General features: G+C 38.8%; 1 long non-coding RNA gene across 1 annotated transcript in view; it reads left to right on the top strand.

Annotated features, from left to right (window-relative positions):
* Positions 1-2,412: 2,412 nt before the first annotated feature.
* Positions 2,413-18,232, top strand: part of LOC141415036 (uncharacterized) — a 78,955-nt gene continuing 63,135 nt past the window's right edge. Inside the window, exons 1-3 of the long non-coding RNA XR_012440061.1 lie at positions 2,413-2,524; positions 2,759-2,824; positions 6,589-6,694. This is a non-coding gene — a long non-coding RNA (uncharacterized lncRNA). The remainder of the gene's footprint in view (positions 2,525-2,758; positions 2,825-6,588; positions 6,695-18,232) is intronic.

The following is an 18,232-nucleotide window of genomic DNA, read 5'->3' as shown; positions in this document are numbered from 1 at the left end:
TTTCTGGCTGTTCCACTTACTATTCTCTCTTCTACTAGACCAAAAGTTCCAGGAGACAGAAACCCTATCTTTTGTATACACTATCACATCCTCATGCCTGCTACTCACTTGTTGAATAAAAACGTGAGCAATGAATAATTATCGGCTTTAATAGCACGTGTTATAGTCTGCCAAAGGATATGGGAAGGGAGAGAATTGAGACTTAGATCAACAAGGTCAGGGGAGACTTGACAAATAAGTCTTTGAGGAAAGGTATGGCATGGGGGGGAGAGGAAGAAGCCAGGACTATGCAAGCTGGATGGGAAGCATGGTAATGCTGGCCCAGAGCTGTGTGCAGATGTATGTCAGAAACTGTGGGCACCTCAGGTAGGCTGAAGCAACTGCCAGAGATCTAGAGAATCTAACTGGTTGGGCTGCTTGCTCTTCATGTACTTCTCACCCTTTACACCCCTGTCTGTGTCCCTGGACACTGACCCTGGCTTCTGGGTGGATTTAGGCAATGGGATAGCCTAACAGGGAGTGGAGGCAGAAGAAGGAAGCCAGTATCCCTACCTCTCTTGGTGGGGATGCTCGTTTCAACTCTTCCTGCTTCACCTCTCTGTCCTCCTGGGACCTGGTCTACTTTCACTTACTTTGTCCAAGTGACTATATATTCTTATGTACATTTGGTTCAGTGCTGAGTACTAGGTCTGCTTGCCCTCAGGTAATGGGATTAAAACTGGCCGTTTGTATAAGATTCCTTTTAGAAAATCCTCTATTTCTGGGTACCATTTTGGCTCTTAGGTTCTTGTCTCTGTCAGTAGAGGGATAGGTATCTCTTTCCCTTCTTCCTCTGTGTGTGCAATGACTACACTGCTAGCAACCGGTTATCATATATAATGTCTTTGACCCAAGAAATCTGACTTAGAAAACCCCAAACTGACAGGGGCATAGAGAATAGAACCATTAGCTGGTAAGTGTGCTTATTAGATTCAGTCTGAAAAATTCAGGTCACAAAAAATTTTTGAACTTAAACTATTTCCTTGGTTTCCTAATTTATTTTACTGGTGAAGAGCCTGGGTCTACACCCCTTTTTTACCTTCCTCCCTCCAAAACAGGGCAGTAAAGAAGAACAGGAGGATTATAGGTATGAGAGATTCTCTCCTGGTTCCAGTCTTATTTTAGTGTTATTGGTTAGTTAGATTTTTCTCTCTAGAAATATTGAACATATCTATAAAATGTCCAATTATGAAAGCACTCAGGAAGCAACTCAGTTACTCTGATTCATAATGTAAGGACTTAAAAAACAGAAAAGATTAATTTAAATGTATTTTTAAATGTGTGGTATAATATTTCTTTTGATACCCCTTTCCCCAGCTGCCTACCAGATACCCAGAGAAGGAAAATATTAGGAATGAGTTTTCTAAATTAGGAATTGAAAAATGACCTATTTACAGGAAGTCAAATGTTGTCTCTCTCACATTCTGCAGGTACCTGAAGGAAATATACAGAGGTCTTCTTTCAGGGTCTGCCAAGGAAAGGGCTGACACTTGATCTATAAGAGCTTGTTCACTATGGAAGCCTTCCCTTGAGGGATGGAATAACAGAAGAGAAGACACACGACCTAGATCTGGTCTTCACTTGGCCTTAACGGGACTGGGCTGGGATGTCACCCAGTAATCAGTGGCCTGAAAGAAGGGAAATATATTGGGAATCTAAAGTAGAATGAAAACCTGATTGTACTTACATTAATTTTTGTTTCCCTCAGATCATTTTGAAGAACAATCTTGTGTTTCATGACTTGTGCTTTTCTGTAAATAAACTCCTACTGCTTGTTTGCAGATTCTGCTATGGTGTCTTGTGCATCCCTGAAGAGAAGTCCTACTCAAAAGTCAATGCCTGTAGTCCAAGGCTTTTGAGGAGAGCTGAGTTGCCCCTGTACACGACTTCTGCACACTTTCTCCTTTAGGTTGATCCATTATAGGGATGAAGAAAGATAAACATTAAAATATCTGGGTTGCACTTGAATCAACCATTTGGATGTTTTCTTCAGTACACCACTTCTTTTCTTTCTCAGGAGGTGTTTGGCTAAGGGAAAATCAGGCTTTTTCCTCTTGGTCTTGGACTATTTATGGGGCTGATTTATAAAGATGTTGGTTATGGTTTACAATAGACATTCACTTGAGTAATAATTTTAAGCCTTTCTGGGTTGGTGCATCAGGGTAGCTTGACTCACTTCCAGGAAAGTCAAAAGATTCTCAAAATAAATTATTTTCAGTTCAATTTTATTTTAAACAGACAAGCCAACCAGTTGTAGTTTCATTTCTTCTATAAGCTTATTGTACAAATTGGGGAAATTCCCTTCACTCTTCTAAGTGTCTCTTCCTTGTTGAAAGATGAGAAGCGTGGACTCAGTGCTTCTGTGTTGCTGCAGGGAGAAGGAGCATTGTCACACCGTGTTCTATGTGGTGCTTCAGAGAGGCACTGTTCCCACAGACCACAGTAGAAATGGGATCCCCTGGAGTGGTACCCTGCTGAAGCCTAGGTTTGGTCTCTAACTCAATAAGTATCTATTGAGGATCCTTTATGTGCCTAACAATAGTGAGGCACGTGTAAGGCAAAAGGTGTAGTCACACATGTAGAGGGGGGGACAGCTAATTAGAGGTGAAAATTATTTCATTTATGTGTTGATGGACTTATTTCATTGACATGTGTTAAAAGTCTACTAAGTGACAGAAATGTTGCAAGGCTAATACATATTTTTTTCTTCTAAACACAGCTCGAATGTGATTGTCTTCATGCAGACTCAATCTCTCCTCCAGAAACTCACAAGCTTGGTGAGGAGGTGGGTACCTGGACAAATAGGAACTTGTGATGAGTACTAAGGTGGTGTATGAGTGTAAGACATGGCCATATTTGGCTGTATGGATTTTTGGAATATCTGATATTTCATCTCATTTGCGTTTCTTTTCTCTGTTGGTGAGAAATTGAGATGTTAATGCACTTAGAAGAATGCAGAGGCAGGTGATGTGTGACTTGTGCTGCTGAGGGTTAGGCAAGTCAGTTGAATTTATAAATAACATGATCGGATTTTGTTATGGTCTTTACCATGTGCTGTAGGATTCCAAAAGAGAGGAAGGGAGAAGGTGCAGAACAGGCATGGAGAATCAGAAAGGTCTCCTTGCCTTTGAGATGCCTCTCATCCTTGTAAGCCCTGGTCTTCCTGGTCCCACTTTTCTATCTCCTGGTACTTCAGGTTGATGGCCCATCTCCCAGTTGCAATTATACAATATTTGCCATTTGATGCAAGTTTGTGTCTCTAGATGGTAAGTTCCTTCAAGGTAGAGACTGTCTTTTTTGCTCAGGGTACCCAGGTATCTTTAGGGTATTGATTGGTGTCAGATGGGCTTAGAAGGCAGTCAAAAATACTTAATATATGGGGTTAGCATTGAAGACTAGGTGGAAATGAGCAAGAGAAAAAACTTTCTAGGTGGGGGGGTTGAGTTTGAACAATTGCCTTACATAAGCACCATGTTAACCTTTAGACTGTTCATGAATCTTAGCAATGGCAAGGTTAGTCATCTTGAGTAAATGGAGAGAAACTGGCTACTGAGTTGAGTATATCCGATCTCTGCGTTCACCCAAGGAGGATCTGTCACGCCTGATTTGATCTAAACTCTTCTTGTATGTAGTAGGTGCTCATTAAATATTTGAGTACTGAATGAGAGCAAGGATGAATTTACTGATGTTTTCTGTCCTACAACCTTTTGGAATAACAAGCTATCATTGCCTACCCCCTACCCCCTCCTGCTTTTCATTTAAGCCATGTCTTTATGCTGTGAGAAAAATGGCGCAATATGGGGAAAAAAAACAGGGCATCTGGTTCACCAGATATGCATATGGTCACAGCATATGGCAAACCCAGGGCATTTGACCATCACGCTCATTAGGATGTGCCGGCAAGCCGGATGCCGCGTGCTCACTGTGTCTGTGTCGTTTTTCTCTCAGCATGCCGACCTGGCGTTAATCATCAGGACTTTCTGAGCAAATGAGTTCCTCCACTTTTTTCACTTCGATTTTTTTCTGAAATTCCCTCCTCTTTTGTGTTCACTTTCAATTGGTCGGTTCCTTTCTAACTCCCAGGATGGTCTCACTCTGTGGGTTCCACTAAAATTATTCACAAACCACAAAAGGTGACGACAGCAACTCACAGTCTTCTCAGGTGGGTGGGGAAAAAAATGCAAGTTTTATTTTTCTTAAGGCACTAAAATAAATCTATATTTCTTCAAGCGTCTGGCAAAAATTAACTTTGCACAGTAAAAAGATAGCCCAGCTCACTCTAGATCACTCTGGTCCTCACTTCTCAATGTCAGGAAGAAGAGGACCAGGGAGAATGCAGCTCCTCCCCAACCTGACAGACAAAACAAGATAACCAGCAACTCAAACTAGTCTTCAAAAGCTGGGGAACATTGCTTTCATTTTGGGCATTTGATAGCTTCCCCTGTAGTGTTCTGGCTCCAGCCTCATCCAGCCCATTTAATGTTTCTATGTCCTCCCCTGTCTCCTCAGATTTCCCCTTTCCACTTCTCTAAGAAAATTCTATTTTTCAGTTCTTACTGGCAATTGCAACACCATTCATTTAGTACATTTGCATATTCCATTTTTGTGTAGGTTGCTTCTCTCCTGTTGCATTTCTAAAAATGAGGAATGAGATCAAAACTCACATTAACCCTGATGTCACCCCCCTTTGCTTCCCATTCACTGCTGTCCTTTGTTTATCATCTTTCAGCAAATTTTCAATCCATATGACAATACTCCCATACAAATCAATTAGAACCAGTTTCACAAAATAGACTTCCTAATGCTCAGTCAGTCTTCCTGAATTCCAGCTGTATAGTCCATGCACAGTCCCTGATTGCTAGATCCACATTGTTCCTTTCATCTGCTAGTAACTATCAAAAAACGGTAACAAATTTGTCTGGAAGGATTTATTCTCTTTGCATACTTCCCTTCTTTCTTTTTAAGTATTGCTGATGATTTGATTGAAATCAAAGTAGCTGCACATTTTTCTCATTTAATATCCACTCCATTATTTCAAGGTAGGAAAAATGCAGGGTTTTTTTTTTTTTTTTTTTTTTTTTTTTGCTTTTAAAGAGTTTTATAGACAAAGTGAAAGATTTTTCATTCTTGCTTCAAATTCATTGTGAAAACAGAAGGCAGTTTTCCCAGATGGAAATCTGTCATATCATTATGGAAATGTCAGATTTCCACCCGGGGCATATTGACAAAAAGCCATGGTTTTTGCCCAGGGGGTGGAATTTCACAAATTTTCCCAAGAAGAGCTGCACTCCTTGGTCGAAGACAGAGGCAATTTCTTTTCCTATTTCAAATTTGTGGGTCTGAGTGCTGAGAGACTGGTTTCAAACAAACACTCAAAGCAGAGAAAAGACTTTAGCATTCCCATTTCCAGCTAATAGTGTCTGGCTCTTGTTCGAGACTTGGTTCTGGATGTATTTGTCTCCTTAATGTTATGGCTAGCCTCAGTGGCAGCGCTGTTGGAGACAATACCTAAAACCCATGGGTCATCCTGCCAGACAGAAGAGAGATTCCAGTCTTGCCTACCTGATTCTACCATGTAAATATCATCCCTTTAGTTAATAGGATTGGCTCTTAAAGTCTCTTAATTTTGGTAATTGTATTTTTCTCCCCTGGGAAAGGAGCATTTTAAACCTCCGTTAGCAGAGTATTCATGCGTTCATTAGAAATATTAGCAAATTGTGTCCATGTTAATGAATGATAGGACATTTAGAGGAAAATAAAACAATCCCCAAACATTTTTATGCATTTATAGTCATCAGCATCTCATGCTTTAAATAGATGAAAGAGATTTGTGAGTGGTGTAAGTCATGGCAGAAACAGCCTTGGGACATGAGTTACTCTAGTCTATTACGTAAAATTCTTGCTGCCTGGTATAACAGCCTGTAGATTAACAAGTACAGTGCAAAAAGATCTAAATATTTTTGCTAAGTAAAGATTTGATGTTCTCAACTGAAAACTTCCTCCAAAGATTACGTGAGTACAGGCACTCTGCTCCAATAGTATAAATGTCTATTTTTTTCCTAACAGAAATACCTGCATCTAAAAAAAATGCAGCAATAACTTTCAAACTTCAAAGGTCTAAACTTCAAAAGGCTTCTTGCATTCTGCTTGATGGGACAGCATCTTATGCACACATGCTTTTTTTTTTCCCTGCTAAATGCCTTAATAATGAGCTTGGGTTCAGATTTTGTGAATTGGAGCCAAGTAACTCTATTTTATTATATTTGCTGGGAAATGAACTAGCTCAGGGTAATTAGGAAAGCAATTTTATTAGCTTCTATTTCATAAAGATTGTTTTTTAATCAGAGTCAGAACTTACTAGAAATGATTCTGTGTTCATTGCTTGGGTCTCAGGAAATGAAATGGGGCACCATAGGTCCTAACCCACAGCAAAGCCAATGTGATGGAGATAGAAGCTTCACTCTTCATCTCTAACAATGCTGTAAAAATAAACCCAATCTGATGGTGTTGTAAATAAAAGGATCACAGCTAACGAGTACCTGTGTCTAGTTTATTATAGACTGGAGCCTTGATATCTGCAGCAATGAAAGCTTTCTTTTAATTGGCCAACACGTCTTGGATTCAAGTTGTGAACAATCCTGCTTTGGAGACCAAGGTGGGTAGTGAGAAAAAGAAAACAGTGCATTAGGTGACTGTGTCTTCAAGAGACGGATGGGAGAAGGAATTGGGAGTGATTGTGTATTTAGATAATGTAGTACAGCTGTGAAAAAGACAAATGCTCTACTGGGGCACCCAGCATATGCTGGGGGAGGGAGGGGCTGTTGCTTACAGGACAATGGGGCTCCTATGCTCACACAAGTCTACTTTGGGTGCAAAATATACTGTTTGGAGTACCTCATTATAAAGAGAACGTCAATACTGTAAATTAGAGGGAACTCGAGAAGGGTGACAAAAAAGATAAAAGGATTAGAAGAGATGACCTATAAAGAAAGGTTAAAGGAACATAACATTTAAAGCTCACAGAAAAAGGAGCTGGAAGGACAGAAGGCTATGCTAACTGTCTACAAATATTTGAGCAATAATAATTTTAAGGAAAAGAGAGGAGTGCTTGCAGTGGTGGAGAATGGTCTAATAAGAAGTAACGGCTTGAAACTAAGGAAAAGGGGAAAATGTCGGTTAGCAGACATTAGGAAAAATTTCTTCCCAGTAAGGGCAATTAGGCACTGAAGTGAACCGCCTGGGGAGGTGGCTCTGGACCCATCACTACAAGTGTGGCAAGTATTTAAGGGGAGGTAAAAGGGTCAGGGAACTCTGAAATGAGAGCTAATTCCTCCCCCTCCCTTTCTGAAGATATCCCCATGCCAGAGAAATGGGCTAGGAAAGCCAGGAGAACTTTCTCAATGGCCCCCAACTGTAATCTAAGCTCATAAAATGAGCATGTGGAGGGTGGGGGTGGAGGTGTAGATGTTGTCCAAGAAAAAGCCCATCATATGTGCAAGGGAAATGTCTTTCCATAAAGCTGTTCTTTTCTACAGTTGGTCATTAGTGTTGGTGGTCCTCATTCCCTTTACAGCCATCAAGACATTTACATAAATCATCACACAACACCTCCAGAAGTCAGAGCTAGAGTGGGAAGGGAGGGATGCCTCTGACAACGAGGCCCGTCTAAAAATGAATGGTGTGAGGTTGTGTGCATCCATTTCTGTTGTGCAAGCAAAGTGAAAGAGAGAAAATTGCCATGTTTTATCATGTCGGGTAAGCTGCAGCAGGTGACACTGTGATCAGGTGTGTGTGCATAATCACTCCCCTAAATAATCGCCACGTGGAATAATTTCCCCCAAAATCTTGCAGCTTCAACTTATTCTCTGCAAGTGACTCATAAATCTTGGGCTTGAATGTGAATCAAGATTCCAAGCTGCAGGGTAGGGGCTTGTTGGATTTATTCAACTTTAGTCTTTATTTATAGACATAAAAGTGTATTATTGGTTGTAACATCCAAACAAAAGAAAACAGATTGTAAGCATCCATTAATGGGTTCCCAAAAGGGAAATCATACGTTTCTCTCGGGTCTTTCGTTCTCTCCCTTGTAATATTAAGATGATGTCATAAACTTGTAATTACTTTGTGATGTTCTTGTGCACTTTATATCTCTTGGTTTGGAGACACAAATCCCTCTCTGATCAGAATGCAGTGAACAACACGAGCAGGTAGAAGATAAGTCTTCAGTGGCTTGCAATTTAGAAACCTGTGAAGTTTTGCATTCATACTACTTCAACTCTCTTTCCTGGGAGGGGAAAGCTGCACTTTAAATATCTTGCATTATGTACATGAGATAAGGCGTTAATTTTCTGGAATAATTACTCTTGCTACCAGAAAAGAAAATTATTTTGGCTATGCAGAAGCTATGTGAAAAAATACTACTGCATTTATCAGGTTGAATTTTTCATTCACTAGTCATATTCCAGAAAGAAAATATACTTTAAGAGAAGGGGCATGTATGTATTATATTGTTAGATGTTGGCTTTTAAGTATCTGAAGCATCAGGGTAAGTAATAGACCAAACACAGGGGCTGTGAGATAAACAGGATCATAAGCTGGTTGACTCTATTCTCCTTGCCAAATCTTTGTTCTTTTACTCCCCGCTCATCTCTTCAGTTCTGCAAGAAAGAGGCCATAAAGTATCCATTTCCAAGTCCTCTTTAAGCCTTGCTCAGATTTCTTATTGCTCATTGCTAAGCATTTTAATTTCTGACCTCTTCTGCACCACTAGTTATAGACCCATTCACTGACCCTCTAGGATTTCCAACTCGGTGATTTATGTCTTTGCCATATTCATGAGAAGCACTAGTATCTACTCTGCAGAGAGAGAGAGAGAGAGAGAGAGAGAGAGAGATGCTTCCTCATCATTCTTTCCTGCTTGTGACAGAATTTCTCTTTATGTTTCTTTTTTCTTACAATCTCATAAAAATCCTGTTTTGAGTTCTAATTGCTACAACACACATTGACTGAGAAGTTACCTTTTTTTTTTTTGAATGGTAGAGTTTAGAGTTTAGAGCAGGATGAGGAAAGAGCAGGATCCCACAATCCTTGATCTGGTTGCTAAAAGGATGGACTTGCTCCAGGGTCGGGGGTAGGGTGGGGGGTCTGGGGAAGCTTCTACCTTGGCCTTAGCACCATCTTTCTGCCATGGGGAAGCAAAGTCCTTTTTTCTTTAGTATCAAGGTATTGGGGTGCAGAAAGGGGAGCCAGTAAGAAGGAGGTGAACCATTTTTATTACTTGTTGCCTTCTCTGCTTTTATAAATTGACAAGTAGACCAACAACTCTGGATGCCATTTGACATTCAAGGTTCAGTGAGAGGCAATGTAGCCCTAGATCTTTGCTTCACCAGTTTCTTACATAGTCCTTTCCATATCTTTTTCTCACCCCATGTTCATTTCCAGTCCTTTCCCCCATTCTCTGAATTCTTTACATCTTAGGGCTCTAGCTAAATCAGCACTCTCCTGTGAGCTCTGTGTACAGAAGATCCATTTTATCTCCCTCTGACCCAGGCATGTGGGTGGTAACACTGTTCAAAACTGAATACGAATGCACACTAATGAGTTTCTTTGTCAGAGTATGGACGTGCCCCACACATCCACGGTCCTGTTTAGTTATTAGAGCCTGAAAACTTAATCATACGGTCTAAGAAGAGGCTTTGATAAAGAATTTTACTCCTGCATGTTCATTTAAGACTTAGACTTGACGTATTAACGCCAAATTTAAAATTGTGTCCTCTTCATTGCAATCCTCTGTAGTTACAAGGTTCTAATAAATATTATGTCCTCCCATCATGCAATTAAAATTTTCCACCTCATTTCACAATGCAAAACATTCACATGTTGTCAATCATTTTGAAACATGATTTTTTGACATCATATAATTTCACTTCATTTTTGCAGACAGACATCACACCAGGAAATTATTTAAGAAAGAATCCTATTATATCTTTATTTTTCCACCAAATTTCACCTTCAAATGCAGTCATTTGTGTACATTTCAGTAATTTCAACAATAAACTTGCAAAGAGAGGAGATGGCAACTCTTCAGGCAGAGACTCACATATGGGTTTTGCAACCCTTGCAGGGCTGAGGCTCCATTGTGGGAACCCAGTTAGAAAACACGGTTTTAGCCACGGGAAGTTTACAAGTCTTGCTGCATAAAGTGAAAAGGTTGCTGCTTGAGACAGCTACCACCTGGGAAGCTGGGAGAAAAACATGCGTGGGCTTTTGAACTTTCCTCTGTTTAATAACTAGCAGACACTAATGATTTGCCAAACATCCTGATTTAAAATGGCGGTAGTCAAAAGCAAGGCTGCCTGCTGGTTGTCAGGTAGCCCACCTGTTCTCCATACCAAAGGTCCCCTGACCTGTGCCCAGCGCAAAGCTGTTATCCTCCAAACCACTGCTAGATGTGCCTGTACGTTTTGTTGCGTTCTCTCGCTAACATTCTGGTCTGCTGTCGACAAGAAGCTTCTTATTGGAAACTCCACATTGCCTTTTTAATGAAGGAAGATCCTTGGGGAACGATCTCACACACAGCCTTTGGAGAGGTTGGAATGGGAGGTGGGCTGGGGAGAAGGGAGGGGGGCACATCTTGTCTGAGCAGCAAGGGAGCACTTATGGGGAAATGTGGACTGAGGTACCTCTAATTTTCCAATAGGATAAAGATCTCTTCCTAGTTTATTTTTAAATAAAAGGATGGATTTTTCAAGAAGGTTCAACTGTATTATTCATGTCTTGGTACAGTGTTTGAGAGAAGAAAATTAGAAAAGAAGTTGTTGAGTGTGGGAAAGATGTAAAATAGGGAAGTGTGGAAATGTTACCCAGTTTCTAGCAGCATGAGAGAGACTATGATTTTTGGCTAAAGTACTGAGTACTGAGGAAGCAAAGGAAACATTTTGGTGTAACCTAAAGTAAAAGAGGGATGAGAAGAGCTTAAGTGCCAGTTTGTCATCCTTTATTATGGTAAGGAAGTTCATTTGATTGGCACTCTTGTGACATCCAAAATTGTACAGACTTTGCAAAGCGCCAGGTCATTGTTTCTAGCTAATTATATAACGGTAAGAACACAGAAAGCACTTTCTACCCACTAGGCCTAGTCTTTCCTCACACTCTACTACTTGTTTAAGATAGCCTAGATTTGTGAATGTGCTGTAATGTAGAGTTAAATATATTAAGTTAAAACATTTGATAGCGCAGGAAAGAAGTTTTTAAAGATGGTTCCATCTGAATATTATATGAGTAATTCTCTTCAAGATTTTATTAATGGTTCATCTGTAAAAGTACCTGACATGCAGTGAGAGTTCATAGAACATTCTTAAATACCCACCATATACAATGCATTATAAAATTATGTTATTTAAATCACACAGCAACACAATAGAGTTGGTATTATTGTCACTATTTCACAAAGTAAAATCTAAATCATATGACTTAAAGATCAGCAGAACTCAGAATCAAATCTCCCAAACCCTAAATGTTTGTTCAATGAATGTTGACAATTAAATCCATACGATATTCACTATGGATATCCATATATGCTTAATCACTAATTATACCCACATGTGTCAGAATTCCTGTCTGTTTTTTTGATGGACTGGTTGGAAAATCAGAAAAAGAAGATCCTTTTTGATTAAGGCACAGGAACCTGTTTCCTCTATCTTTCTTCTACTTAAAGGCCTTTGTAATGCTCTTTAAAATCCAATCCAGAGGGTTGTCTCCAGGGATCAGGGGATGCTTAACATTTGTGCTACAAATGAAGATAGTAATTAGCATTCATCATCCTTGGTGATTTTTGTCTCCTTCTCTGGGGTTATATAGTGCTTATCACTGTGGTACCCATGTGCATTGACATGCTTGCTAACTTCTTGTGAAATAACACTGGAGAACAGTCCCTTCCTCTGAGATGTTCAATGCCTAGCTCACAGACAACTGTGGAATTTTCTCAATATCGCAAATTCATCATCTTTTGAACTCCTATGTTGTCTATACTTGCCCAACATTAGTGCAATGAAATTTGCATGTGATAGCAAGTACTCTTTTGAACCACAAGATATCCTGAGGGGTCTGTGCTATTGTGTGTCTACATACTACCCTCCACTGGCTGAAGTAATTATTTGGTATAAAGAAGAGTACCTACTCAAATAAACTAAAACAAAAAAGCCTAAGTGTTATTAAAAGGCTTCATGGACATCTCACGAAACCTACATTTACTAATAGAATTTGCCTCACAGAAACAAGGAAATGGGCAACTACTAGCTCCTCTTTCTCCATCCCTTTATCTCTCCTCTTGGCTTCTCTTTGTTTCTATGTTTTATTCTCATCTCTGAAGACCAGCTTCTCTGTTTACAGATGGCCCATCATGGTTGGCTTCATATGGTGTCTTTAGCTGACAAAGTATGTAACTGTCAGCTCATATTCCTCACAAAGTAATACAGATGCTAATTTCCCTCTTTTAAATCCCTGGGAGAAAGAATGTGCAGCAGCCCAAGTCACATGTCCTGGTCTAAGCAGCTGTAATGGGGGTTGGTGATTAGAGAGGAGAGGACATGCATGGTGGGCTGCTGCTTTCAGACATTGGCTACTTCTCACCTAAGCGGTGGATCAGGGGTAGACGGGTTTATACCTTTAGAATCAAGTTTAGTAAGGATTGATTTGTGGGGAGAGAGTGGACTGTGCTTGACAATAAATTTTCAAGTCACTACACTTGAGAGGAAAACCATGTACTGGATTTTTAAATAGAGATGCTTCTACAGAGCACCAGGGAAACAGATATAGCTAATCTTAGATCTGAAGTCAAGAATCTTCATTCTTTCTTTACTGAAATCACACAGTATTCCTTGGAAGCTTTAATTTCACTTTCCACACACAAACCCTTTAGGTGGAATCTAGTGAAAAGAGAAACTTGAATCCAGCCAGCTATTCTTCTTCTACCCCTGTCCATCCTACACACACTAAAGGACTACCTTTGGCCACTCTAATCTATGTAACTTTTATATGTAGACACAGCCAAGTACGGGTTTCGTGCAAATAACCCCAATGGTCGTGATGATCATTGGAAAGTTCAGTTATCACTTCTGATATTTCTCTCAGGATGTCTGTAGATTGTAATCAAGATTTCTAGTAATCCTGGATGAATTTAGTGATTTAATGAGGAAAAGTTAAGTTAGAATTAATTCTTGGGGGGACGTTCCATTGAAAGGCAACTTCTCTCAATGCCTGGGAACTCCCTCCTTCTTCTACTGCGGCACCATTTTGATCTGGACATACACATCATTGCACTGAGTTCAATTCACTAGACTTCATTTGTACCACGGCTGCCAACTCATTCTTGAGACGTGAAAGCGTCTGTATTTGAATAGACTTTCATATCAAGTTTCTTCCTTTCATTTTTATGATTCTGGGAAGAATTATTATGCCCATAACAGAATAACCAATATGGCCGATTAGATGAGAAATATGATCCCATTTCCAGTATCCTATTTGCACATTTACTTTTCTGAAAAGTGCTTCTTGTAGAGGTCACTGGCCCCAAAGCATGTAGCTGAGGGTTTGTGAGGGGTTAATTTCTCCTGGAAAGTTCTCCATCCTCTAATTGGAGACAGGTTTGCCTACAGGTGCTTGAAGGGTATGTTCTAGTCTTACTGTAGCACACTATCATAAACACCATTGCATTTTCCCTGTGTTTTAAAAATTGTGTATAAACATTATATTTAGTCTCTACTTCCTCAGTCCCTCATCTCTCTAAAGGACTTACCCTTGGGGTGATGCTGAAAAATGGACATTTTTGTGCACGCTATCAAATTGCTCTACAGATACAATGTAACAGTATAATGAACCCAAACTTCGCTATAACCATACAACAGAAAGAGCTACTGGTTTTTGAAAGAGCTACTGGCTTCCATTTTCTTGTCTTTGAAGGCTTATTTTAAATAGGCAAAACAGAAAGGCCCTGAACCTTTCAGGGTCATATAAGCTATAACAGAAATAACATCTAGTAAGCATTTACTGTTCTAAATGACTCATTTAATTCTAATTCCCCTCATTTTTAAGGTAACATTTTCATTATTCTAATTTCCATGAGGAAGCTGAGGTTCAGAGTAAAGTAACTTGTGCAGAGTTATAGAACATCAAAGGACTAGGTTAGAATTTGAACCAGTGTGAGTTCAGCCTTTGTGTTCATAACTATTGTAATATATTGTCTTCTGAATATGAATCCAACCAATCAACTGTAGTGTGAGCATTTAGAGAGCCTGCCTGAGATGTCCTACCCTTCTGATCATTCCCTTTCAGTCACACAGAAAGTCCCTTCTTTAGACCCTAACCTGACAATGTTCCCCATATCATCTAAATAGCAGGGATTTGAAGACAAGGGAGAAAACAGGATAAACCAATACCAAAGAAGAGAAGAAAAATTTAAGAGGAGAGTATGGGAAATGCTCATCTATGCTTTTAATAGTCTCTTTCTCCACTAAAGGGGCCTCATAAACAACAACATGCAGTTCATCAGAGAACAAACCCTGAGAGTTCTTCTGGATATGCGAAGATAAATTTTGCAACAGAATTTCCCATGATGCTCTGCTCAAGGAGTTATCCTTCCCAAAGAATGTGAGAAGCAGAGTCTAACACCTCTGGGAGGAATCAACAATAAAGGCTCTGGGTGCATCTTTGGCAGGGGATAAGTCAAGGCAGGATTGTCATGGGGAGGATTTTCAATAGGAGGGCTTAGGTGAAACCTAGTAAACTAATCACAAAGGGATTAGACAAGTAGTCTAAGCATTAGCCCTTTCCTCTATGGGGTTTGAAGTTCCAGGTTTCAGTATTCCTCACTGTCACTTATGTCACTTAGAGAAAGCTTCTCTCTCTTTATCTCCCTTTCTCTCAAGAATGCTATGCAGATGAAATGTTTTGCTTTTTTATTTCTTGATAACATTTCTTAGGTGAATATGCTCTGTATGATGCATTTCTTTATTTAACAAAGACTTCTATAGTGATTATTGTGTGTCACTGGCTGATCTAAGCAGCTCAAAAATTAATATTAATCACTCTAATAGTATGTATTATTGTTATCACTCCCTTTCCCACTTTACAGAGGAAGAGACACGGGCAAGAAAGGGTTAAGTCACTTGCTTGAAGCTTGTATCTCAGCTTCCATATCTGGCTGTAGAATCTATGCTTTCATCTCTTAGCTAGGCTAACTCTGAAATTTGCCAAAACTTTTGGCAAATTTGTGGTCTCATTAAAAATCATCCACAATTCTCTATATCCTTACAAAGATGACAGACCCCTACAGGGAAACAAAGCAGCTATTTTAACTTCAAAGAAAATAAATTTTCTGATTTGTCATAAGACTTTGATTATCTAGTATGTTCTATGTAAGTATAAATATATATTAAATATATAAACATACATATATCAGAATATATATGTGCATACACATATATATTCAAATGCCACCTGAATATATTTTGCCTAATCCATACAGAACTTCATCAATATTTCTTCTTTATTCTCTTTTATGCCAACAGCTTTCTTTATGCATTTCCATTTTCCACATTTTTCAGAGTGATTGGATTAGATTGCATACACTTCTCCTGAAATATTAAGTGCATACAATCCTCATCCACACACATTGGGCCTATAGTTATGATCTATCATCTCAAAAATCCACACATTAGAAAAGAACAGAACAGGTCTTGTGTGCTTTGAAGTATTAGGTCCAAAGAACTCCTTGCCATTCATCTTCTCACTAATACAGGGACTAGCAAGTTAGCAAGACCCCCAAGTGTGTCTGTCTCATTGACAGATCCTTTGTCCTAAAACCACTGAAACTACGAACACACACACACACATACACACAGGCACACTCACACATATGCATGCCACACTCTCCTGTTCGCATCCACCTTGTGTATGTATCTAAGAGGAGTAATCCATTCCCTATTGAATAAATTATTACATAGTCAAGTAAATGAAGGGTAGTCTGCCATTCCTGAAATTTTTTACAGGAGATAAGATATTATCACAATTGTCCATTCTGATGCTTCAGCTTTGTCCTTGAGACTATTTGGGGGGTGGGGAAGGATAGTTGTAGAATAGTTGAGTCAAGCATCATTTTTAAACTTTAATTGACTCCACCTGATATTGTCTCTCCCTCCCTACTGTTTTTCCCTTGTGATACAGATCATTAAATTTTCCAAAATTTCACTGCTGGAGTCTTTCCATTTTTGTTTCCCTCCTTACCTCTTGAAATCCAATAGGTCACGTTTTCTCAGGTGGTTGATGGAAATCAGTCTTACTACTTCAAAGCTAGGCCATGTTTGTTATAGTTTAATTTGTTGACTGGTGGGTCTCCCAGTGCTGACTTCCTGGACACCTCTTTGCCTGCTTTGGACCTACATTTTTTCCCCTTATTTTTCAGCAAATTTCTGCTATGATGCATGCTCATAACCTCTGGGCAGACATTTTCTTTACTTCTGCCTTCCCTTGAAGGCCACTGTTGAGAACTTCTCAATCCCTGTCTTTTGTGTTGTAAGAATTCATGACTGGTCTCAGTTTGAATCTATAAGTAGAACAAAACTACTAATCTCTTAATGAGTTCATGAAACAAATCAATTTGATTTAATTAGTCAGTTTGTTTCAAAGGGAAAAATCTTGTGTCCTATGAAGACATGACAATATTCACTGAGTATTCCAGAGCATAGTTATTTATGTGGCTATAGTCTACAAAGTCTGAACATCCAGAATTAACCAGTTATTTTTGTTTGTACAATTCACCAAATAAGGATACTCGTACATATGTACATATCCCAATGGTTAACATCATAGATCAAACATCCTGATTATTTTGTGAAATTTTCACATTTCAGCTGGATGTTTTGGCTTTGTATAGACAGATTACAGTATGCTTCCCAGTATGTATCCTTTTGAATCTGCTTTATTGATGTAGAACAAAGTTTCATTTGCTCGCTGATTTTAATTTAAAAAAAGAAAAGCTAATGAACGTTGGATCGCATTCTTCAGTGAAGGTAATAAGCCTCGTATGTTATATAAAAAGCTGCCGTCCTCTGATTGTCAAAGTTTACTTCTTTCTTTTCAGATTCTTCTTTGTATTGTTTTACAATCTAGGTATATCTGTTTAACATGAAATGCAGAAAATGACAGGGCTCAGACAGCTACTGCATCCAGTGACAAAGATTACTGTCATCCTGGCTCATCAGTTAATTCATCATTGGCAATGGTCCATTCCATTTCCTGGTAGCCTAGCAACAGCCAATGATAGGGAGGGCTTTTTGCCATGTGACAATGGTATGTGGTACTTTCCAGAATGCTTTTACATAAAAATAGGATGATAATTTATAAATTTACATTTTTATTTTAATAAATGGGAATATTTGGTTTTAGGGGTTGACATTCAAAAGGGAGACAATTTTATTTTGCAGACCATGACTTTAAAGTGCTGGACTGGTGACTTGATAACAGAAATGGAGCTATCAATTTCACACATAAACAGGGCTTAAAGTTGAGACTATGAATGCCTTACTTTACCTTAGTATGAGTGACATCTCCCCACAGATTAAATACAAAAAATAATGTAATTAAATGAGAGATATTCTTATATCAGTGTATACACACACACACACATACACACACAATCACACAGTATAGGATTTTGAGTCTTAACTTTGGCTTCTAATTTTTGTAAAATTACTGATTAGAAAAAAAAGCAAAGAAATCTTCTATTAACAATAATTGTTGTCCTCAATTTTTTTTTTTAATCATGATTTAACACAATACCCCTAACCCTCTATTGATGATTCATGGCTTGGCAACTCCTTTAAAAATCTGCTCATTTGTTTTTGCTGATTGAATTCCCTGATTTTATTGTGTGTAAATGTATTAGCTACTATTGAAGCTATCTTCTATTAAGGAAGTGATAGAAAATCCTATTTAAATGTCATATTGCTTTTTCCCTTGTTATGACAGTACCATTGAGTAAATAGTTTTATTTTAGTGCTATAGTTAAGAAAATCTATAATCACCTCTGCATAATTTTTTAAGAAAAAAATCTATATTTAGCTCCATCTGCAGAGACAGGAGTGGAAAATAGGCGACTACCTAAGACATGAATTCGTTAAATATTAAAGAGATCTCA

Source organism: Castor canadensis, chromosome 12, assembly GCF_047511655.1.
Source record: "Castor canadensis chromosome 12, mCasCan1.hap1v2, whole genome shotgun sequence".
In the NCBI taxonomy this organism is placed as follows: domain Eukaryota; kingdom Metazoa; phylum Chordata; class Mammalia; order Rodentia; family Castoridae; genus Castor; species Castor canadensis.
Note: the sequence above shows the minus strand (reverse complement) of the source record. Positions and strands in the feature narration are given on the sequence as shown.